The sequence below is a fragment of the Hyla sarda genome, chromosome 2, assembly GCF_029499605.1.
Source record: "Hyla sarda isolate aHylSar1 chromosome 2, aHylSar1.hap1, whole genome shotgun sequence".
Taxonomy (NCBI): Eukaryota; Metazoa; Chordata; class Amphibia; order Anura; family Hylidae; genus Hyla; species Hyla sarda.
The window spans coordinates 3,759,955-3,784,718 of NC_079190.1; the positions used below are offsets into that span (position 1 = coordinate 3,759,955).

General features: G+C 44.4%; 1 protein-coding gene and 2 long non-coding RNA genes across 12 annotated transcripts in view; 2 read left to right on the forward strand and 1 right to left on the reverse strand.

Moving 5' to 3' along the window:
• The window catches only part of LOC130358175 (NACHT, LRR and PYD domains-containing protein 3-like), a 215,317-nt gene extending 200,828 nt beyond the window's left edge, over positions 1 to 14,489 (reverse strand). For 3 of the 4 annotated variants that reach the window (XM_056561042.1, XM_056561044.1, XM_056561040.1), the window contains exon 1: positions 127 to 373. The gene's annotated coding sequence lies outside the window, so the exon portion shown is untranslated. Of the gene's footprint in view, positions 1 to 126; positions 374 to 14,358 lie in introns of those variants that run through there. The other variant, XM_056561041.1, reaches the window with a different exon arrangement.
• On the forward strand, positions 7,005 to 9,778 carry LOC130358181 (uncharacterized). Its single transcript, XR_008889427.1, has 4 exons — positions 7,005 to 7,196; positions 7,622 to 7,779; positions 8,436 to 8,581; positions 9,644 to 9,778. It is a non-coding gene; the product is annotated as an uncharacterized LOC130358181 (long non-coding RNA).
• The window catches only part of LOC130358180 (uncharacterized), a 68,686-nt gene continuing 58,344 nt past the window's right edge, over positions 14,423 to 24,764 (forward strand). For 5 of the 7 annotated variants that reach the window (XR_008889423.1, XR_008889425.1, XR_008889420.1 and 2 more), the window contains exon 1: positions 14,423 to 14,559. This is a non-coding gene — a long non-coding RNA (uncharacterized LOC130358180). Of the gene's footprint in view, positions 14,560 to 24,563; positions 24,608 to 24,764 lie in introns of those variants that run through there. The other 2 variants (XR_008889424.1, XR_008889426.1) reach the window with 2 other exon arrangements.

Sequence of the window (24,764 nt, forward strand, 5' to 3'; positions counted from 1 at the left end):
ATAATACACATGACCCTATATATATTCAGTATATAAGAGATAGAAGGATATTACCTTATACCCCCAGTATAATACACATGACCATATATATATATATTCAGTATATAACACATAGAAGGATCTTACCTTACAGCTGTATAGAAATACAAGATCTATGGAGAAAAGTCCATGTGCAAAGGAAGAAAAGGCGGAACTGTTATAAGTTCCTTTCACTTTCAGTTGTTCAGTAATTTAACCCTGCGAGGGATGGATGGTATGTTGTTTCTTCCAGACTCTTGTCTGCTGCCCCTCCCAGGATCACTGCTCTGTCCTATTTCCCCCTATAAACATGGCGGCTCGATCTATTGGGGGAGATTTATCAAAACCTGTCCAGAGGAAACGTTACTGAGTTGCTCATAGCAACCAATCAGATCGCTTCTTTCATTTTTGAAAAGGCCCGTGAGAAATGAAAGCAACTCAACAGCTTTTCCTCCGGACAGGATTTAATAAATCTTCCCCATTGTGTCTCCAGCCACCATGACAGCGACTGAGAGAAGACAAAATGGTGCTAGCAATGGATCTTGTTGGCGCCCTCTGGCCCCAAGACAGGGTCCACCGATGTAACAGCCCTTATTATACTGAAGCGGACACTGACCCACTGTACAGGACCCTCTGCTCCGGAGATCATTGCTACACCCCATAGTCCTGGAGATAGGATCATTATAAAGGGTTAAGTAACCGGACGTGTCATTGGTCGGAGTAGTGAATTCCTGTACGATCTAAGACATCAATTTTATTGTAATGCAAGAAGTTTCCTCATCTGTACCCATAATACACCAAGAATCTCTCTTAAACGGGTACTCGAGCCCTAAGACATCTTATCCCCTATCCAAAGGATAGGGGATAAGATGTCTGATCGCAGAGGTCCCGCCTCTGGGGACCCCCGCAAACTTTCATGCAGCACCCCGCTATCATCAGCCTATGGAGTGAACATTGCTTCGGGTCTGATGAATCATGATCACGGGGCCGGAGTATTGTGATGTCACGGCTCCGCCCCCGTGTGACATCACACTCCGCCCCCTCAATGCAAGCCTATGGGAGGGGGCATGGCAGCAGGCACACACCCTCCCATAGGCTTGCATTGAGTACGCGGAGCGTGATATCACACGGGGCGGAGCCGTGATGTCACGATACTCAGGCACCGTAATCGACAGCAGCCATGCCCCCTCCCATAGGCTTGCATTGTGGGGGCGGAACGTGACATCACATGGGGCGGAGCCGTGATGTCACGATACTCAGGCACCATAATCGACAGCCGTCACGCCCCCTCCCATAGGCTTGCATTGAGGGGGCGGAGTGTGACATCACATGGGGGCGGAGCTGTGATGTCACAATACTTTGGCCGAGTGATCATGATTCATCAGACCCAAAGCGATGTTCGCTTCGGAGGCTGATGATTGCGGGGTGCTGTATGAAAATTGCAGGGGGACCCCCACGATAAGATGTCTTTGTGCCAGAGTACCCCTTTAATACTGGACCTCTGAAAAAGGTACCATGAGGGTAGTGGTCCCTGTTGTGTATGTCATGTAACCCCAAACAGCCCTCCTTCTCACCCACCTTTTTGAATAACCCAGTTCCCACACACAAAGCCCAGGAAGGAGACCTCTGTGGTGTCCTGGTACCGTATGGTATACCGTACCTTGTATGGTGGTCCCCGAAGTCAGAGTTACTTCATTCCAGTAGGGTCCTCCTGGTGGGATAGCCCCTAGTTGCCTCTTCCTTCTTCAATGTCTTCAATGTTTACATGTATATGTAATTATATATTTAATGTTGTATATAATGTCGCGGGACCTTAGGTCATGTGATTATTGTTAATTCTCTTAGGGTATGTTGAAGGACCTTCCTAGGTCACGTGTGTGGTCACATGTCTAAACCATAATTCCTTGTAAAGTGATTGACAGATGGTTTGGACCAATGACCTCAAGGCAAGCCCCTGCCCATATAAGGTAGATGCCAGCCAATCCTAGCTCTCTTGCTCGTGAGCTGCAAAGCAAGTAGCGTTTTCTCTTGGGTTCCGGACTTGCAGAGAGAAGAGATCTGTGCAACTTACAAAGACAAGACCAGGCCGAAGCCTGATAATACTAAACCGTGAGTTATAATACAACTCCCCGCTAAAGCTAGCGTGACTGTTGGACCTATACTCAATCCCCTAAATCCAGCGGAACAGCACATATAATTCTCCTGAGCTTAAAACTCACAAGGTCCCAACCAACTGTCAGGATCCTCATAGACTCTGATTGTACAAAGACTTTTCCTGTTTGATGTTGCATAAAACCTGCAGTAAAAGTTCTGACAGTTTTCTGAAAACCCTCCGGTTGTGGACAATCATTTATTATCCCTCCCTATCGCTCTTGGGACGGGTGGCGATAGGACAAGTATATACAGAGGAGCCCGCACCCTGGCGTCATGGGTGATAAGGGTCAAACAAGAACCCTTTAGTTACCACACAGCTACACCCCATATACCCTACACCCCCAAGCTACCACACCTCTATGAAACATGGAACAGCTGGAATCTTTACTTAACTGCAATCAAGAACAAGACATATAATTGAAGATTTTCCTACCCTTGGTAACGGAAAATATATATTTTATTAAAGACAGGAGACGAGCATCATGCTAAATTATTTCTTTACTGAATTGATAGCAGCAAACAAAGAGTTAATAAAAAGTTAACAAGAAAAAAGTTGAAGCAGTACATTTAGTCCAGTATTTAATCAGTAATGGTACAGTCCAGGCGAATATAAGGACCCCTCAGTTGAAGCCCCTCCTCTTTCTCACTTTGATAAAGTGGTAGATGAGAATAATATAAAGTTGAAGTTTTTGTGTTGAAAACAGAATGAACGGAACTGGAACCAATTGCAGGTCAACTTAAGGATGAGTGATCCATTATATGAGAAGGAATAACCGGAAATTTGTAATTTGTTTTGGCTGAAAGAAACAAACAAAAATTGTAAATAGATAGGGTCGGGTACATGGGAGGGATAATGCTCGTCTCCTGTCTTCAGTAAAATCTATCTTTTCTGTCACTACAGGTAGGAAAATCTTCAATTTTATAACAAGACAGGAGACTCACATTATGCTTGTTTAAAGCTTATACATTAATGAAAATATATACTATCATAAATCTAAAGTTAAAGACATAAAAAACATGTGGGTCTAAAAGTTTTGAATGTGGATTCTGATGACCAATATGCAGCTTTCAATATATCTGCCAAAGAGCCTCCTGCTTGTTGAACTTTACTGGACATGGCTCTTCTAGTTGAATGGGCCCCAAATACGGAAGTATTGATACCTACTAGAAACATGACTTGTCTGATCCACCTAGCTAAAGTTGAAGAAGATACCGGTAAATGAAGTCTGCAAAAGGAGATGTCGAGAGAAGTTGTCGATTGAGAAGTCGATGGACTTCTAAGAGTTTCCGTTTTTAGTTCATAAGACTTCAAGCAACGAACATATACACTTTTTTGGTGAGGAAAGGTGGGTAAAAAAGTATTGATCAAATTTAAGACTACCGTGACATCCCAAGTAGATTTATATCTAGGAGCAGAGGGTCTTCTATATTTAATACCTTTCAATAACTTGCACATTGAAGGATGTTTTCCTAATGGTAAAGCGTGCACTGGTGCATGGTAAAGAGAGATGGCTGAACAAAATCCATTAATAGTATGATAGCTTTACCCACATGAAAAGAATCTGAAAGGAAATTGATGACTTGAGTTATAGATGCATGTATGGGATCCAAATCCTGTTGTATGCATCAATTAGACCAAATTTCCCAGGCTTATCCATAAGCTGATCTGGTACCTTGTGAAAGATCGAATTCAGGTTCCGATGACCTGAGATGAACCAGGCTACTAGAGACAGTTGATCTGACAAAATCAGAGGATGTGTGATTCTCTGACAGATCTAATAGGGTAGATTGATGAATTGGTATGATGTGAGGAAAATCTATAGACATTCCCAGATTCTGAGGGAACCAAAATTGGGTCGGCCAAAGAGGGGTTATCAGGACAATCGTCGATTTCTGTAATTTGGTAATAGGAGAATTCTCTGAATTAATGCAAATGGGGGAAATACATAAAGGGTCTCTGATGGCCAAAGTTGGTGTAATTTATCTGTGCCGAGAGATTCTGAGCCAGGACAACAACTGAAGAATTGTGGAAGTTGGTGATTCAGACAGGATGTGAACAAGTCTAGATGAAGAGGACCCCAGAGAGAATTGAGTTGATTGAAAACAAGAGGATCTAGTCTCTAATCGCTGTTGTCGATTAGGAAACAAGAGTTCCAGTCCGCTATGGAGTTGTACAAATTTAGGAGGTATTCTGCCTTTAAAATAATGTTTTGATTCAAACAAGAGTGGAAACAATATATTGCAACGAGCTTTTGCCCACGGCTTCGCTCATGTAAAATTTCTGGTAACATAGATCTACTTTTTAAGATCCTATAGTAATGAGGCCACTCTTGGTAAAGTCTATGGGCATCCAAACAATCCGAATTCTAACAAACATTACATCTACTGTTTCATGGAATTGAAGATCAACATCCTTTGAGGACATCTACCGAGTCTGCGCACAGGGGAACCTGCCTTCTCGCGCTGCTTATATACTGTCCGGGTGCAGCACGTGTATGTCGCATTCAACCTAATCTTAATTCATACAAAATTTGATCCCCGTTTCACCCCTTCAGGTTTGGAATTTTAGAAAACGTTAAAACTTGTGCTTCTTTATCTCTAATTGTTAGCCTAAAAACAAAATTTCAGGCCTAGTAATTTGTCTTGTAAGCTGCGGAGGTCCTACCTCATCCAGAGTCAGCAACCCAAGAGAGATGCTGCTTGCTTGGCAGCACAGGAACAAGAGGGAGATTAATGGCTGCAGCTCCCTTATATGGGCAGGGGCTAGCCGTTTTGGATTGGTCCAATCAGCTGTCACTCACTGTTACAATGGATTGTGGGTGATCCCATTCATGAGAACCACCAAAGGTCCTTCAGCAAAACCATAGAGTTCTGAACTAAGTCACATGACCCGCTGGTCCTGCGACGCAACCAAGGTAAGAATCCTTAATAGACATATTTACATATTTATTTACATAAATATTAACTAACTATGGGGTGACGAGGGGCTAACTAAGGTAGAGGACCCCCACTGTTCCTAGGGACTCTGACTTTGGGGACCTCACCACAAGGTAACGTATGAAATACGGTACCGGGACACCACATGAATAAACCAAGCCATTTCTCAAATGTTGAGCCTTGAAGTGCCCTGAAGTGAAGAGGTGCTGGGAAGATTGCTTGAATGGAAGCAGAAAGTAATCCTACAATACGAGCAATGGCTTGTAGCGACACTTATTGTTTGTTCAAAAGGGATCGTATCGAACTCAAAATTATTTTTAATTTCTTGGGGGAAGACTCAGTATGGCTGATTGAGTATTGACCAGGAATCCTAAAAATTCCACTTCTTTTGAAGGTTTGAGAACTGACTTCTAGAGATTGATTAGAAATCTGAGATTGGTAAGTAAGGTTAGTGTCCAATGTAAGTGAAGATGAATGAGATTTAAAGAATTGGCCATGATGAGAATATGATCGTCCAGATATATTATAAAATGGACACCTCGAGCCCTCAAAATAGCGATTACTCATTTCAATAATTTCGTGAAGCACCATGGGGCTGAGGATTGACTGAACGGCAGGCTGGTGAATTGCCACTTTGACCTTCCCATAAAAACAGGAGGTATGGTAGAGACATAGGGTGCATAGGCACCGTGAGATAGGCGTCTTTGAGATCCATCTTGGCCAGCCAGTCGTTTTGTAATTATAGATATCGTAAAAGATGTATTCCCTCCATCTTGAAAGGATGATAAAAGACAAAATTGTTTAAAAGTCTTTCTTTTTCACCAAGAATAGATTGCTCAGGAAACCTGGAGTATTGAAGGGTACTGGAATTATGGAGCCTTTGGAACATAGTTGATTTTTATTTGAACGAGATTGTTATCTGATTTTGAAAACATCAGTGGTTGAGGTACTTGAGTTTGAACAGTAGGACAAATAAATTCTATTTGACAGCCTTGAACCATGTTCAAAATACAAGTGTCTGAAGTTATTGTGGACCAGACATGGAAAAAACTTTGCTATGCTCCCCCCTACGGGTCTTTGAGAAGAATATGGAGGAACACTTACCTGTAGGGGGTCTCGATCGTGGGAAGCCTCTATGGCCCCTAGCCCTCCATGGACACCCTATGCTTGGAAAGAAGGGGGTTGGTTGATAAGAAACTTGTGGTACAGAGAAGTTATCTGGTCTAGGTGGGGGAAGGCCTCTGTATGGTTGTCTGACATATTTGTTTATCTCTTCAATGTATGAACCCCCAAACAGATAATTATCAGCAGACGGGGTAGAGTCTGAAGATGCCAAATGGATTAATTGTGGATCCAGTTATATTAGAGTGGAAGAACAGGAACCACCCAGCAAAGGAAAGTTTCCGCAAATGTTGCTCCCTAAATCCAGGAATTTTCCCCAATTAGCCCAATTTCATAATATTGACATTTTTGTCAAACTTGTGTCACAGGAATTTAAAAATATCCCCGAGACCCAACATGGTGACAATTTGACATCAAGACAGCGTACCGCCCTACGAGAAATTCAATCACTCAAAGAGGTAATTATAAAACCCTCTGATAAGGGCAGGAACATAGTAATCTGGCCTGTAAAAATGTATGAAAGGGAGATGATTCGTCAACTTAGACAGACTGATTGTTATAAGCGGCTAACATTTAATCCCACAGCAAATTTTCAAAGGGAACTGCAAAATATTTTACATACAGCCCTTGAAGAAGGAGTGCTATCGACAAAACAAATGGAAGCATTGATGCCATCGAACCCGATCATAGCCTCAATTTACCTCCTTCCCAAGGTACATAAAAATGCAACATGTCCACCCGGGAGGCCAATTGTCTCAGGGTGTGGGAATCTGTGTGAACCCTTGTGCAAGTTTTATGATTACCATCTCACTCCCATTGTAGAAACCCTGCCATCACATTTGAAAGACACCAATGACGTCCTTAAGAAATTAGACCATTTACAGCTAGATCCGGATATGATTCTCGCTACTTGCGATGTTGAGGCTCTATACACATCTATCAGACACCGGGACGGTCTAGAAGCGGTGAGGTTCTTTTTTATTATCTAGCTCTTTGGATCCAGACCTCTGTGACTTTTTAATATCTGCCCTTGATTATGTACTAACACACAATTTTTTCATGTTCAGGGAGACCCTCTACCTGCAGCTCCAGGGCACGGCTTTGGGGGCGGCTTGTGCGCCCTCATACGCCAATTTGTTCCTGGGGCTGTGGGAGAGGGATATCTTCCTGTGCAACCCAGTACCCGGTATAGAAAAAATAATCTATTGGGGAAGGTACATAGACGATGTGCTTTTGATATGGCAGGGATCAAGAGACGAATTGGCAAATCTGATATTGAGACTGAACAATAATGACAGGAACATCCGACTTACCTCCAACATTGATGCACAAGTGACAGAATTCCTGGATATTAAAATCAAAGTTAACAATGATGGTTTCTTATCTACAGATCTCTTCAGAAAAAAGATATCAGCCAACACTGTACTCCACGCCTCCTCAGGACACCCTCCACACTTGATCAAAAATATACCAACAAGGCAGTTCTTGAGAGCACGTCGGATCTGTTACAGTGAGGACAGTTTTGAAGCCCAAGCTGAAGATCTCAGGGTACGTTTTAAAGAAAGAGGTTATAATGATAAAATTCTGGACCAGGCGTACAAACGGGCTAAAACCAGTAACCGTACCACTCTGTTACAGGGTAAGAAAAGGGCAACCCACACAGACAACACCATTCGATTTATTACAGATTTTCATTCCAGAACAAGGGAAATGACGCAAGCAATACATAAATTTTGACCCATTCTAATGGCAGATCAGGTACTTTTGAAATACCTACTTAGGAAACTGCGGTAACTTACAGGAGATCCCGTAACATCAAGGATACTCTTGTAAAGAGTTACTACCGTGGTACGACTCCCACGCAAGTATTTGGCTCTAGAGGACCAAAATGGGGTACCTATACCTGTGGGCAATGTATCTCATGTACCAACATTGAGAAAAGCACGACTTTCTCTGATGCCAAAGGCACACAAACTTACAAAATTACACATCACATCAACTGTGCGACAAAAGGGGTAGTGTACTATGCCAAGTGCCCATGCCACAAAATTTACGTGGGTCTAACGACACGCGAATTTCGTAGACGTGTCAGAGAACACATACTTGACATCGTATCAGCCAAAAATTGCATTGATATCCCTCATCAAAAAACCCTAGCTAGGCATTTTAAGAAGTACCACAATTGTGATGGCAGTCTTTTACAGGTACGAGGCATTGACCGCGTCTACATCAGCAACCGGGGAGGTGATTGGAAAAGAATACTTGCACAAAAAGAAACTTGCTGGATAGAAGTATTAGGCACAAGGACTCCGGATGGCCTCAATGAAGTGAACAGCTTTGTTCCCTTTTTGTAAGTACAGTGGTCCCTCAACATATGATATTAATTGGTTCCAGGAGAACCATCATATGTTGAAACCATCATATGTCGAGTACATATGTCTATGTAAAAATGGTAATTGGTTCTGGGGCCTCGGAACCATTGTATGTTGAATACATATCTCTATGGGAAACTGCTAATTGGTTCTGGGATGACCATTGTATGGGGAGTGTTTAACAAACCAGGGTGCCTCCAGCTGTTGCACAACTACAACTCCCAGCATGCATGTACAGCCATTGACTGTCTGGGCATGCTGGAAGTTATAGTTTTGCAACAGCTGGAGGCACACTGATAGGGAAACATTGATGTATGGGGTGTATAGTGTGTCTATGTATTGTATGTGATGTGTGACATCGCATACAGTACTGTACAGTTCTTTAAATACCTTCAGGGGGGACAGAATGTCCTCCATTACCATCCTGCCGACTACAGCTCTATAGGAAAGGAAGGGGAGGGCAGCCAGCAGCTCATTGGATGCCTGCAGCAAGATGCTGCAGGCTATTGGCTATGGCTGCACTGGGGGGGCGGGGCTTACACGGAGCTCACAGTGGAAGGCTGCGTGAGCAGGACAGCATATGAGTAACAGGAGGCAGAACGGGGCACACGGGGACATTATACAACTATCTGTCAGTTGCTGAAGTTGTCAGCGCTGTCACATAGCTGTTTGTACGATGGCCCCGACACACAGCAGCATCATATGTCGGGGCTGCCTTCAACATACGATGGGCTCTGAGAGGCCATCATATGTTGAAATGATCATATGTCGAGACCATCATAAGTCGGGGGATCACTGTATAATATTATTACTTATGTCTTTAGTTCTTTATGTTCCACCCACATATTCGATAATATACAATATATAATTAATTTCAGCTTTGTCCTCTATGGTAGCTCTATATTAGTTTTTAATTACATCTTTTTAGCTGTTGCTTTTAGTCTTTGTGTTGGTTGAGCATAGCATTTATTACTTTTTTTACTCTGCCAATTTCGTAATGTTGTCTAATTGTTTGTCTTTTTACACACATTTATTTTTAGATATCAACATGCTTTTTGAAAATTCGCTGAGAAATTGATGCCAATTGGCTCTTTGATCTATCTTTTGGGATGTGATGATCCAATAATTTGACCGCTGATTATGTCCTTTGTCCCTTCCCTTTCTTCCCCTCCCCCCTTTCTCTCCCCCCCCCCCCGCATCGCCTTCTTCCTTTCCCTTTTTTCCTTGTTCCCTCTTGCCACTTCATTTAAATATTAGAATTATATATGTTGTTATGATTTATGCATATATTATATATAATGTAAACTGTTGCTCACAGTCTATTATAGCACTTTGCACTTTTCACTTGTCACTTTTTATACCAGGGGGTCCCCTGAATAATTGTCGCACTTTCACTATTATTTCTATTATTATGCTTCATATAATATTTTCATATATTGTTTTCATTTAATATATTATTAATTAATTTTCACATCCATTGTGTGTGTTTTTTTGTTTTTTGGCACTCGTTCATTTATAAATTAATATATTTTGTCACCTTACACTCCTGCTTTTCATTATGCACAATTGATTTTACCGTATATACTCGAGTATAAGCCGACCCGAGTATAAGCCGAGACCCCTAATTTCAACCCAAAATCCCAGGAAAAGTTATTGACTCGAGTATAAGCCTAGGGTGGGAAATACCTCATCCCCCCCTGTCATCATCCAGACCCGTCATTAACATCCTCATCATCCCCTTGTCATCATCCCACACATCCCCCCTTCATCATCCCCTTGTCATCATCCCACACATCCCCTTATCATCCCACACATCCCCCCTTCATCATCCCCTTGTCATCATCCCACACATCCCCTTATCATCCCACACATCCCCCCTTCATCATCCCCTTGTCATCATCCCACACATCCCCCCTTCATCATCCCCTTGTCATCATCCCACACATCCCCTTATCATCCCACACATCCCCCCTTCATCATCCCCTTGTCATCATCCCACACATCCCCTTATCATCCCACACATCCCCCCTTCATCATCCCCTTGTCATCATCCCACACATCCCCCCTTCATCATCCCCTTGTCATCATCCCACACATCCCCTTATCCCACACATCCCCCCTTCATCATCCCCTTGTCATCATCCCACACATCCCCTTATCATCCCACACATCCCCCCTTCATCATCCCCTTGTAATCATCCCACACCCCCCCCTTCATCATCCCCACCCCCCTTCATCATCCCCACACCCCCCCCCCCCCCTTCATCATCCTCTTCTCATCATTCGCCCTCAGTGGTCTTCAACCTGCGGACCTCCAGAGGTTTCAAAACTACAACTCCCAGCAAGCCCGGGCAGCCATCGGCTGTCCGGGCTTGCTGGGAGTTGTAGTTTTGAAACCTCCGGAGGTCCGCAGGTTGAAGACCACTGCGGCCTTCAACATGCAGACCTCCAGAGGTTTCAAAACTACAACTCCCAGCAAGCCCGGGCAGCCATCGGCTGTCCGGGCTTGCTGGGAGTTGTAGTTTTGAAACCTCCGGAGGTCCGCAGGTTGAAGACCACTGCGGCCTTCAACATCATCCAGCCCCCTCTCACCCCCTTTAGTTCTGAGTACTCACCTCCGCTCGGCGCTGGTCCGGTCCTGCAGGGCTGTCCGGAGAGGAGGTGGTCCGGTGAGGAGGTGGTCCGGGCTGCTATTTTCACCGGGGGCGCCTCTTCTCCGCGCTTCCGGCCCGGAATAGAGGCGTTGCCTTGATAATGACGCATAAGTACGTTGGCAATGAACGCACCTCTGCGTCGTTGTCACGGAAACGTGACTATTCTGAGGCCGGGCCCGAAGCGCTTAGAAGAGGCCTCCCCGGTGAAGATAGCAGCCCGGAACCACTATGCCACCGGACCACCTCCTCTCCGGACAGCCCTGCAGGACCGGACCAGCGCCGAGCGGAGGTGAGTACTCAGAACTAAAGGGGGTGAGAGGGGGCTGGATGATGTTGAAGGCCGCAGTGGTCTTCAACCTGCGGACCTCCGGAGGTTTCAAAACTACAACTCCCAGCAAGCCCGGACAGCCGATGGCTGCCCGGGCTTGCTGGGAGATGTAGTTTTGAAACCTCTGGAAGTCCGCAGGTTGAAGACCACTGCGGGTGGGGGAGTTCACTCGAGTATAAGCCGAGGGGGGTGTTTTCAGCACGAAAAATCGTGCTGAAAAACTCGGCTTATACTCGAGTATATACGGTATGTATTATGAATTTATTGTACACTTTGTTTTTTAATGTTGTCATCACTGGTCTTCATCTTAGATATTTTATGATCCCATCCCTATATTTGATATTTAATATATAGAGCTCTCTTATGAATTCCTAACCCCAATAATCTGATATACACCGTACGCTTCTCTGTTGCCTATGTCCATAATATCTATTTATACATCCACTGTTTATCTACACTTCATTATTTTTTATTTAATTATTATTATTATTTTTTATTTTTATTTGTTACACGTAGTTGTCATGGTGAATATATATTTATTTATCAACTTACCCACTGTTTACTGTCCGTATATTTCCATACAAATTATATCATTTTTATACTTACCCACATTTTGCATCTTCCGTTCACTTTTATACTGCACGGAAGTCGGCCATGTTTTCATGGCCTTTCCTCCTAGCATCTCCTTATGCGCATGCGCAGAGACGCAGAGCGGCCATTTTTGTGGAGTCCGCTCTCATAAACTAATTTTCTCTATATATTACACAGCCGCGTCTGCGCAATAAGCGCTGGTCGGCCATTTTTATGAAGTACTCATTCACGGACGCCACCGTTCAAGTAATATTTTCCACTTTGTCACTGTGCTTTGACACAGTGCTGGTAACGATCACGTGATATGGTGATTAGGCAACACAATGGCGGCGGTGTATCCCGGAAGCGTGGTGGATGCTACCAACAGGTGTGTGTGAATTTTGGATGTTTTTTATTGGCTTCTACTGGTATAAATACTGTGCTCACCCAGTGCCACACCACTCCTGGATAAAGCCCATCCCGGCGAAACGCGTCGGAGGTCTGGTGTGGAACTGGGGTGAGTCCTGTACCGCTGTATGCTTCTGTTTGCTGCTCAGTTAGTTCTCTTTTTTTAGGCTGCTTCTTTGTATTGTAGCACTTGTGCACTTTATTAGGTCAGCCTTCTTTTTCTTTCCTCCAGTCAAGGTGTCTATTTCTCACCCGTCTGTACTTGGTTCTTTATACTCCTTGGTTCCCCCCTTTCTTTGTCACTTAGGGGGGGCTCCAGTAATTTCTCTGACTTATCTGCTGCAGCGCACCATTTGTTATTTACAGACATACAGCTATTTACTTGTACAGGACTTTCCTCACTCCAGTACCCCCCTTTTTTTGTTCCCTACCATGTGTGTTATTTATACTATCATGTGTTTTTTATGCTTTTTGCAACCATTAATAAAGTAATCTACTTTTACAATTCACTTGCTTGGAGATATATTTTGTGTGCTATATGCACGTGTAGGTGACTGTTTGACATATTTGTTTATCTCTTCAATGTATGAACCCCCAAACAGATAATTATCAGCAGACGGGGTAGAGTCTGAAGATGCCAAATGGATTAATTGTGGATCCAGTTATATTGGAGTGGATAGCTTCTGCTCCATACATATAGAGGCATTGGCATTTCCAAACATGCATAAAGCACATTGTGCCCAACCTTTAAGAGTAGATAGATCAATAGGATCTAGGGCACTCCAATTTTTATTTGTTCCTTGCCGTTTTGCCAAGAGATTTCTGAACCCACAGGCTAACAAACTTTGAATCTTGTGGATTGGGAATCCCTTCCCCTGACCACGGGTGTTTAATCTCACCTGGGTCAAAGTAGGGATTCCTCGAACTATCCAGAATGACAGGACCAGTGGATTTGTCACCCAATATATCATCTCCTTCCTCAGAAATGTCCTCATAATGTGATTTGTCACCTGGGTCTGAAATATCAGCCTCATCAGAGGAGGAATAAACAGGTGAAGTAGGGAAGGAGGTAGAGTTTCTCTTTGGAAGAGGTCTTAGATGCCCAATTATGGTGTACTTACTCTGGGGCCGAGGGTCTATAAGGGCCTAGTATGAAAGGAGGTAGGCTCTCTGTGAAGAGGTCTTAGATGCCCGCTATTGTATACTTCCTCTGGGGCCAAGGGTCTATGAGGGCCTAGTAAGGAAAAAGGTAGGTTTCCTCTGTGAAGAGGCCTTAGATGCCCACTTATGGTAAACATACAGATTTATTGACCAGTCTGGTCCACCATAGGCTGTAATTGATTTTCATCTATAATATCAAAATTGAATGTCAAACATTTTAGTTGTTTTCTAATTTTCTATATATGAATAGAAAAATATATATGAGAGAAAATATAGGAAATATATGTATATATAAATAATAGATTAGGAATAAATCTGAATTAATAATTATAATAATTATTATTAATTTATTAGTCTTATTCATAATTTATTTATTAGTTAATTATTTATTTATTGACCTCTCCTATTAATATATATATATATATACATAATTATTATTAAATTAATGACATTAGTAGTATGAATTAAAGAAAAGGAATCTGAACAAAATGAATTACTATCATATATTGAATGTATGCTCGATATGCAGAAAAAATTGGAAACACAAAAGGGAAGCGCAACAATGTGCCGTCAAAGTTTTCAGATATAACAATCCCAGCCAAGATATTCTACAGGAGTGAGCGCTCGAACACACCTTTTTTACACGTGAACCGGAGCCCCGGGGATCTTCACCTCTTGCATATATTGAATGTAGTTATCTGAAATGGACACTAGAGGGCAGCAGTCTTTTAATGGAGCTGAACCCTGACTGAAAGCTCTGGCTGCAGAAACTGTGAGGTGACCAACTGACAGGAGAATCAGTTATGTGCCAGGAAAATGGATTCCTGTGTCTGAGGTGATTATAGTGTGGAGCTGTCTGTGTCTGAGGTGATTATAATGTGGAGCTGTCTGTGTCTGAGGTGATTATAGTGTGGAGCTGTCTGTGTCTGAGGTGATTATAATGTGGAGCTGTCTGTGTCTGAGGTGATTATAGTGTGGAGCTGTCTGTGTCTGAGGTGATTATAGTGTGGAGCTGTCTGTGTCTGAGGTGATTATAATGTGGAGCTGTCTGTGTCTGAGGTGATTATAGTGTGGAGCTGTCTGTGTCTGAGGTGATTATAGTGTGGAGCTGCCTGTGTCTGAGGTGATTATAGTGTGGAGCTGTCTGTGTCTGAGGTGATTATAGTGTGGAGCTGTCTGTGTCTGAGGTGATTATAATGTGGAGCTGTCTGTATCTGAGGTGATTATAGTGTGGAGCTGTCTGTGTCTGAGGTGATTATAGTGTGGAGCTGTCTGTGTCTGAGGTGATTATAGTGTGGAGCTGTCTGTGTCTGAGGTGATTATAATGTGGAGCTGTCTGTGTCTGAGGTGATTATAATGTGGAGCTGTCTGTGTCTGAGGTGATTATAATGTGGAGCTGCCTGTGTCTGAGGTGATTATAGTGTGGAGCTGTCTGAGGTGATTATAGTGTGGAGCTGTCTGTGTCTGAGGTGATTATAATGTGGAGCTGTCTGTATCTGAGGTGATTATAGTGTGGAGCTGTCTGTGTCTGAGGTGATTATAGTGTGGAGCTGTCTGTGTCTGAGGTGATTATAGTGTGGAGCTGTCTGTGTCTGAGGTGATTATAGTGTGGAGCTGTCTGTGTCTGAGGTGATTATAATGTGGAGCTGTCTGTGTCTGAGGTGATTATAATGTGGAGCTGTCTGTGTCTGAGGTGATTATAATGTGGAGCTGCCTGTGTCTGAGGTGATTATAGTGTGGAGCTGTCTGAGGTGATTATAGTGTGGAGCTGCCTGTGTCTGAGGTGATTATAATGTGGAGCTGTCTGTGTCTGAGGTGATTATAATGTGGAGCTGTCTGTGTCTGAGGTGATTATAGTGTGGAGCTGTCTGTGTCTGAGGTGATTATAATGTGGAGCTGTCTGTGTCTGAGGTGATTATAGTGTGGAGCTGTCTGTGTCTGAGGTGATTATAGTGTGGAGCTGCCTGTGTCTGAGGTGATTATAATGTGGAGCTGTCTGTGTCTGAGGTGATTATAGTGTGGAGCTGTCTGTGTCTGAGGTGATTATAGTGTGGAGCTGTCTGTGTCTGAGGTGATTATAATGTGGAGCTGCCTGTGTCTGAGGTGATTATAATGTGGAGCTGTCTGTGTCTGAGGTGATTATAGTGTGGAGCTGTCTGTGTCTGAGGTGATTATAATGTGGAGCTGTCTGTGTCTGAGGTGATTATAATGTGGAGCTGCCTGTGTCTGAGGTGATTATAATGTGGAGCTGTCTGTGTCTGAGGTCATTATAATGTGGAGCTGCCTGTGTCTGAGGTGATTATAATGTGGAGCTGTCTGTGTCTGAGGTGATTATAGTGTGGAGCTGCCTGTGTCTGAGGTGATTATAATGTGGAGCTGCCTGTGTCTGAGGTGATTATAATGTGGAGCTGTCTGTGTCTGAGGTGATTATAGTGTGGAGCTGTCTGTGTCTGAGGTGATTATAGTGTGGAGCTGTCTGTGTCTGAGGTGATTATAATGTGGAGCTGTCTGTGTCTGAGGTGATTATAATGTGGAGCTGTCTGTGTCTGAGGTGATTATAGTGTGGAGCTGTCTGTGTCTGAGGTGATTATAGTGTGGAGCTGTCTGTGTCTGAGGTGATTATAATGTGGAGCTGCCTGTGTCTGAGGTGATTATAATGTGGAGCTGTCTGTGTCTGAGGTGATTATAGTGTGGAGCTGTCTGTGTCTGAGGTGATTATAATGTGGAGCTGTCTGTGTCTGAGGTGATTATAATGTGGAGCTGCCTGTGTCTGAGGTGATTATAATGTGGAGCTGTCTGTGTCTGAGGTCATTATAATGTGGAGCTGCCTGTGTCTGAGGTGATTATAATGTGGAGCTGTCTGTGTCTGAGGTGATTATAGTGTGGAGCTGCCTGTGTCTGAGGTGATTATAATGTGGAGCTGCCTGTGTCTGAGGTGATTATAATGTGGAGCTGTCTGTGTCTGAGGTGATTATAGTGTGGAGCTGTCTGTGTCTGAGGTGATTATAGTGTGGAGCTGTCTGTGTCTGAGGTGATTATAATGTGGAGCTGTCTGTGTCTGAGGTGATTATAGTGTGGAGCTGTCTGTGTCTGAGGTGATTATAATGTGGAGCTGTCTGTGTCTGAGGTGATTATAGTGTGGAGCTGTCTGTGTCTGAGGTGATTATAGTGTGGAGCTGTCTGTGTCTGAGGTGATTATAATGTGGAGCTGTCTGTGTCTGAGGTGATTATAGTGTGGAGCTGTCTGTGTCTGAGGTGATTATAGTGTGGAGCTGCCTGTGTCTGAGGTGATTATAGTGTGGAGCTGTCTGTGTCTGAGGTGATTATAGTGTGGAGCTGTCTGTGTCTGAGGTGATTATAATGTGGAGCTGTCTGTATCTGAGGTGATTATAGTGTGGAGCTGTCTGTGTCTGAGGTGATTATAGTGTGGAGCTGTCTGTGTCTGAGGTGATTATAGTGTGGAGCTGTCTGTGTCTGAGGTGATTATAATGTGGAGCTGTCTGTGTCTGAGGTGATTATAATGTGGAGCTGTCTGTGTCTGAGGTGATTATAATGTGGAGCTGCCTGTGTCTGAGGTGATTATAGTGTGGAGCTGTCTGAGGTGATTATAGTGTGGAGCTGTCTGTGTCTGAGGTGATTATAATGTGGAGCTGTCTGTATCTGAGGTGATTATAGTGTGGAGCTGTCTGTGTCTGAGGTGATTATAGTGTGGAGCTGTCTGTGTCTGAGGTGATTATAGTGTGGAGCTGTCTGTGTCTGAGGTGATTATAGTGTGGAGCTGTCTGTGTCTGAGGTGATTATAATGTGGAGCTGTCTGTGTCTGAGGTGATTATAATGTGGAGCTGTCTGTGTCTGAGGTGATTATAATGTGGAGCTGCCTGTGTCTGAGGTGATTATAGTGTGGAGCTGTCTGAGGTGATTATAGTGTGGAGCTGCCTGTGTCTGAGGTGATTATAATGTGGAGCTGTCTGTGTCTGAGGTGATTATAATGTGGAGCTGTCTGTGTCTGAGGTGATTATAGTGTGGAGCTGTCTGTGTCTGAGGTGATTATAATGTGGAGCTGTCTGTGTCTGAGGTGATTATAGTGTGGAGCTGTCTGTGTCTGAGGTGATTATAGTGTGGAGCTGCCTGTGTCTGAGGTGATTATAATGTGGAGCTGTCTGTGTCTGAGGTGATTATAGTGTGGAGCTGTCTGTGTCTGAGGTGATTATAGTGTGGAGCTGTCTGTGTCTGAGGTGATTATAATGTGGAGCTGCCTGTGTCTGAGGTGATTATAATGTGGAGCTGTCTGTGTCTGAGGTGATTATAGTGTGGAGCTGTCTGTGTCTGAGGTGATTATAATGTGGAGCTGTCTGTGTCTGAGGTGATTATAATGTGGAGCTGCCTGTGTCTGAGGTGATTATAATGTGGAGCTGTCTGTGTCTGAGGTCATTATAATGTGGAGCTGCCTGTGTCTGAGGTGATTATAATGTGGAGCTGTCTGTGTCTGAGGTGATTATAGTGTGGAGCTGCCTGTGTCTGAGGTGATTATAATGTGGAGCTGCCTGTGTCTGAGGTGATTATAGTGTGGAGCTGTCTGTGTCTGAGGTGATTATAGTGTGGAGCTGTCTGTGTCTGAGGTGATTATAATGTGGAGCTGTCTGTGTCTGAGGTGATTATAGTGTGGAGCTGTCTGTGTCTGAGGTGATTATAGTGTGGAGCTGTCTGTGTCTGAGGTGATTATAGTGTGGAGCTGTCTGTGTCTGAGGTGATTATAGTGTGGAGCTGTCTGTGTCTGAGGTGATTATAATGTGGAGCTGCCTGTGTCTGAGGTGATTATAATGTGGAGCTGCCTGTGTCTGAGGTGATTATAGTGTGGAGCTGTCTGTGTCTGAGGTGATTATAATGTGGAGCTGTCTGTGTCTGAGGTGATTATAATGTGGAGCTGCCTGTGTCTGAGGTGATTATAGTGTGGAGCTGTCTGTGTCTGAGGTGATTATAATGTGGAGCTGCCTGTGTCTGAGGTGATTATAGTGTGGAGCTGTCTGTGTCTGAGGTGATTATAATGTGGAGCTGTCTGTGTCTGAGGTGATTATGGTGTGGAGCTGTCTGTGTCTGAGGTGATTATAATGTGGAGCTGTCTGTGTCTGAGGTGATTATAGTGTGGAGCTGTCTGTGTCTGAGGTGATTATAGTGTGGAGCTGTCTGTGTCTGAGGTGATTATAGTGTGGAGCTGCCTGTGTCTGAGGTGATTATAATGTGGAGCTGCCTGTGTCTGAGGTGATTATAGTGTGGAGCTGTCTGTGTCTGAGGTGATTATAATGTGGAGCTGTCTGTGTCTGAGGTGATTATAGTGTGGAGCTGCCTGTGTCTGAGGTGATTATAGTGTGGAGCTGTCTGTGTCTGAGGTGATTATAATGTGGAGCTGCCTGTGTCTGAGGTGATTATAGTGTGGAGCTGCCTGTGTCTGAGGTGATTATAATGTGGAGCTGTCTGTGTCTGAGGTGATTATAGTGTGGAGCTGCCTGTGTCTGAGGTGATTATAGTGTGGAGCTGCCTGTGTCTGAGGTGATTATAGTGTGGAGCTGTCTGAGTCTGAGGTGATTATAATGTGGAGCTGTCTGTGTCTGAGGTGATTATAATGTGGAGCTGCCTGTGTCTGAGGTGATTATAGTGTGGAGCTGCCTGTGTCTGAGGTGATTATAGTGTGGAGCTGTCTGAGGTGATTATAGTGTGGAGCTGTCTGAGGTGATTATAGTGTGGAGCTGTCTGAGGTGATTATAATGTGGAGCTGTCTGTGTCTGAGGTGATTATAATGTGGAGCTGTCTGTGTCTGAGGTGATTATAATGTGGAGCTGTCTGTGTCTGAGGTGATTATAGTGTGGAGCTGCCTGTGTCTGAGGTGATTATAATGTGGAGCTGTCTGTGTCTGAGGTGATTATAATGTGGAGCTGTCTGTGTCTGAGGTGATTATAATGTGGAGCTGCCTGTGTCTAAGGTGATTATAATGTGGAGCTGTCTGTGTCTGAGGTGATTATAGTGTGGAGCTGTCTGTGTCTGAGGTGATTATAATGTGGAGCTGTCTGTGTCTTAGGTGATTATAGTGTGGAGCTGTCTGAGGTGATTATAGTGTGGAGCTGTCTGTGTCTGAGGTGATTATAATGTGGAGCTGCCTGTGTCTGAGGTGATTATAGTGTGGAGCTGCCTGTGTCTGAGGTGATTATAGTGTGGAGCTGCCTGTGTCTGAGGTGATTATAGTGTGGAGCTGTCTGTGTCTTAGGTGATTATAGTGTGGAGCTGTCTGTGTCTTAGGTGATTATAGTGTGGAGCTGTCTGTGTCTGAGGTGATTATAGTGTGGAGCTGTCTGTGTCTTAGGTGATTATAGTCTGGAGCTGTCTGTGTCTGAGGTGATTATAGTGTGGAGCTGCCTGTGTCTGAGGTGATTATAATGTGGAGCTGCCTGTGTCTGAGGTGATTATAATGTGGAGCTGTCTGTGTCTGAGGTGATTATAGTTCGGAGCTGCCTGTGTCTGAGGTGATTATAGTGTGGAGCTGTCTGTGTCTGAGGTGATTATAGTGTGGAGCTGTCTGTGTCTGAGGTGATTATAGTGTGGAGCTGTCTGTGTCTGAGGTGATTATAGTTCGGAGCTGCCTGGGTCTGAGGTGATTTTAGTGTGGAGCTGCCTGTGTCTGAGGTGAATATAATGTGGAGCTGCCTGTGTCTGAGGTGATTATAGTGTGGAGCTGTCTGAGGTGATTATAATGTGGAGCTGTCTGTGTCTGAGGTGATTATAATGTGGAGCTGCCTGTGTCTGAGGTGATTATAATGTGGAGCTGCCTGTGTCTGAGGTGATTATAATGTGTAGCTGCCTGTGTCTGAGGTGATTATAATGTGGAGCTTCCTGTGTCTGAGGTGATTATAGTGTGGAGCTGCCTGTGTCTGAGGTGATTATAGTGTGGAGCTGTCTGAGGTGATTATAATGTGGATCTGTCTGTGTCTGAGGTGATTATAGTGTGGAGCTGCCTGTGTCTGAGGTGAATATAATGTGGAGCTGCCTGTGTCTGAGGTGATTATGATGTGGAGCTGCCTGTGTCTGAGGTGATTATAGTGTGGAGCTGTTTGAGGTGATTATAATGTGGAGCTGTCTGTGTCTGAGGTGATTATAATGTGGAGCTGCCTGTGTCTGAGGTGATTATAGTGTGGAGCTGCCTGGGTCTGAGGTGATTATAATGTGGAGCTGTCTGTGTCTGAGGTGATTATAGTGTGGAGCTGCCTGTGTCTGAGGTGATTATAGTGTGGAGCTGCCTGTGTCTGAGGTGATTATAATGTGGAGCTGCCTATGTCTGAGGTTATTATAGTGTGGAGCTGTCTGTGTCTGAGGTGATTATAGTGTGGAGCTGCCTGTGTCTGAGGTGATTATAATGTGGAGCTGCCTGTGTCTGAGGTGATTATAATGTGGAGCTGCCTGTGTCTGAGGTGATTATAATGTGGAGCTGTCTGTGTCTTAGGTGATTATAGTGTGGAGCTGTCTGTGTCTGAGGTGATTATAATGTGGAGCTGCCTGTGTCTGAGGTGATTATAATGTGGAGCTGTCTGTGTCTGAGGTGATTATAGTGTGGAGCTGTCTGTGTCTGAGGTGATTATAATGTGGAGCTGTCTGTGTCTGAGGTGATTATAGTGTGGAGCTGTCTGTGTCTGAGGTGATTATAGTTCAGAGCTGTCTGTGTCTGAGGTGATTATAGTGTGGAGCAGTCTGTGTCTGAGGTGATTATAATGTGGAGCTGCCTGTGTCTGAGGTGATTATAGTTCGGAGCTGCCTGTGTCTGAGGTGATTATAGTGTGGAGCTGTCTGAGGTGATTATAGTGTGGAGCTGCCTGTGTCTGAGGTGATTATAGTGTGGAGCTGTCTGTGTCTGAGGTGATTATAATGTGGAGCTGTCTGTGTCTGAGGTGATTACAATGTGGAGCTGCCTGTGTCTGAGGTGATTATAATGTGGAGCTTCCTGTGTCTGAGGTGATTATAGTGTGGAGCTGCCTGTGTCTGAGGTGATTATAGTGTGGAGCTGTCTGAGGTGGTTATAATGTGGATCTGTCTGTGTCTGAGGTGATTATAGTGTGGAGCTGCCTGTGTCTGAGGTGAATATAATGTGGAGCTGCCTGTGTCTGAGGTGATTATAATGTGGAGCTGCCTGAGGTGATTATAATGTGGATCTGTCTGTGTCTGAGGTGATTATAGTGTGGAGCTGCCTGTGTCTGAGGTGAATATAATGTGGAGCTGCCTGTGTCTGAGGTGATTATAATGTGGAGCTGCCTGTGTCTGAGGTGATTATAGTGTGGAGCTGCCTGTGTCTGAGGTGATTATAGTGTGGAGCTGCCTATGTCTGAGGTTATTATAGTGTGGAGCTGTCTGTGTCTGAGGTGATTATAGTGTGGAGCTGCCTGTGTCTGAGGTGATTATAGTGTGGAGCTGCCTGTGTCTGAGGTGATTATAGTGTGGAGCTGCCTGTGTCTGAGGTGATTATAGTGTGGAGCTGCCTGTGTCTGAGGTGATTATAGTGGGGAGCTGTCTGTGTCTGAGGTGATTATAATGTGGAGCTGCCTGTGTCTGAGGTGATTATAGTGTGGAGCTGCCTGTGTCTGAGGTGATTATAGTGTGGAGCTGCCTGTGTCTTAGGTGATTATAATGTGGAGCTGCCTGTGTCTGAGGTGATTATAATGTGTAGCTGCCTGTGTCTGAGGTGATTATAATGTGGAGCTGTCTGTGTCTGAGGTGATTATAGTGTGGAGCTGCCTGTGTCTGAGGTGATTATAGTGTGGAGCTGTCTGTGTCTTATGTGATTATAGTGTGGAGCTGCCTGTGTCTTAGGTGATTATAGTGTGGAGCTGCCTGTGTCTGAGGTGATTATAGTGTGGAGCTGCCTGTGTCTGAGGTGATTATAATGTGGAGCTGCCTGTGTCTGAGGTGAATATAATGTGGAGCTGCCTGTGTCTGAGGTGATTATAATGTGGAGCTGCCTGTGTCTGAGGTGATTATAGTGTGGAGCTGCCTGTGTCTGAGGTGATTATAGTGGGGAGCTGCCTGTGTCTGAGGTGATTATAGTGTGGAGCTGCCTGTGTCTGAGGTGATTAAAGTGTGGAGCTGCCTGTGTCTGAGGTCATTATAATGTGGAGCTGCCTGTGTCTGAGGTGATTATAGTGTGGAGCTGCCTGTGTCTGAGGTGATTATAGTGTGGAGCTGTCTGTGTCTGAGGTGATTATAATGTGGAGCTGCCTGTGTCTGAGGTGAATATAATGTGGAGCTGCCTGTATCTGAGGTTATCATAGTGTGGAGCTGCCTGTGTCTGAGGTGATTATAGTGTGGAGCTGTCTGTGTCTGAGGTGATTATAGTGTGGAGCTGTCTGTGTCTGAGGTGATTATAATGTGGAGCTGTCTGTGTCTGAGGTTATCATAGTGTGGAGCTGCCTGTGTCTGATTTGATTATAATGTGGAGCTGTCTGTGTCTGAGGTGATTATAATGTGGAGCTGCCTGTGTCTGAGGTGATTATAGTGTGGAGCTGTCTGTGTCTGAGGTGATTATAGTGTGGAGCTGTCTGTGTCTGAGGTGATTATAGTGTGGAGCTGCCTGTGTCTGAGGTGATTATAATGTGGAGCTGCCTGTGTCTGAGGTGATTATAGTGTGGAGCTGTCTGTGTCTGAGGTGATTATAGTGTGGAGCTGTCTGTGTCTGAGGTGATTATAGTGTGGAGCTGCCTGTGTCTGAGGTGATTATAATGTGGAGCTGCCTGTGTCTGAGGTGATTATAATGTGGAGCTGTCTATGTCTGAGGTGATTATAGTGTGGAGCTGCCTGTGTCTGAGGTGATTATAGTGTGGAGCTGTCTGTGTCTGAGGTGATTATAATGTGGAGCTGTCTGTGTCTGAGGTGATTATAATGTGGAGCTGTCTGTGTCTGAGGTGATTATAATGTGGAGCTGTCTGTGTCTGAGGTGATTATAGTGTGGAGCTGTCTGTGTCTGAGGTGATTATAATGTGGAGCTGTCTGTGTCTGAGGTGATTATAATGTGGAGCTGTCTGTGTCTGAGGTGATTATAATGTGGAGCTGTCTGTGTCTGAGGTGATTATAGAGTGGAGCTGTCTGTGTCTGAGGTGATTATAGTGTGGAGCTGTCTGTGTCTGAGGTGATTATAATGTGGAGCTGTCTGTGTCTGAGGTGATTATAGTGTGGAGCTGTCTGAGGTGATTATAGTGTGGAGCTGCCTGTGTCTGAGGTGATTATAGTGTGGAGCTGTCTGTGTCTGAGGTGATTATAGTGTGGAGCTGCCTGTGTCTGAGGTGATTATAGTGTGGAGCTGCCTGTGTCTGAGGTGATTATAGTGTGGAGCTGTCTGTGTCTGAGGTGATTATAATGTGGAGCTGTCTGAGGTGATTATAGTGTGGAGCTGTCTGTGTCTGAGGTGATTATAATGTGGAGCTGTCTGTGTCTGAGGTGATTATAATGTGGAGCTGTCTGTGTCTGAGGTGATTACAGTGTGGAGCTGCCTGTGTCTGAGGTGATTATAATGTGGAGCTGCCTGTGTCTGAGGTGATTATAGTGTGGAGCTGCCTGTGTCTGAGGTGATTATAATGTGGAGCTGTCTGTGTCTGAGGTGATTATAGTGTGGAGCTGTCTGTGTCTGAGGTGATTATAGTGTGGAGCTGCCTGTGTCTGAGGTGATTATAATGTGGAGCTGCCTGTGTCTGAGGTGATTATAGTGTGGAGCTGCCTGTGTCTGAGGTGATTATAATGTGGAGCTGTCTGTGTCTGAGGTGATTATAGTGTGGAGCTGTCTGTGTCTGAGGTGATTATAGTGTGGAGCTGCCTGTGTCTGAGGTGATTATAGTGTGGAGCTGTCTGTGTCTGAGGTGATTATAATGTGGAGCTGTCTGAGGTGATTATAGTATGGAGCTGTCTGTGTCTGAGGTGATTATAATGTGGAGCTGTCTGTGTCTGAGGTGATTATAGTGTGGAGCTGTCTGTGTCTGAGGTGATTATAGTATGGAGCTGTCTGTGTCTGAGGTG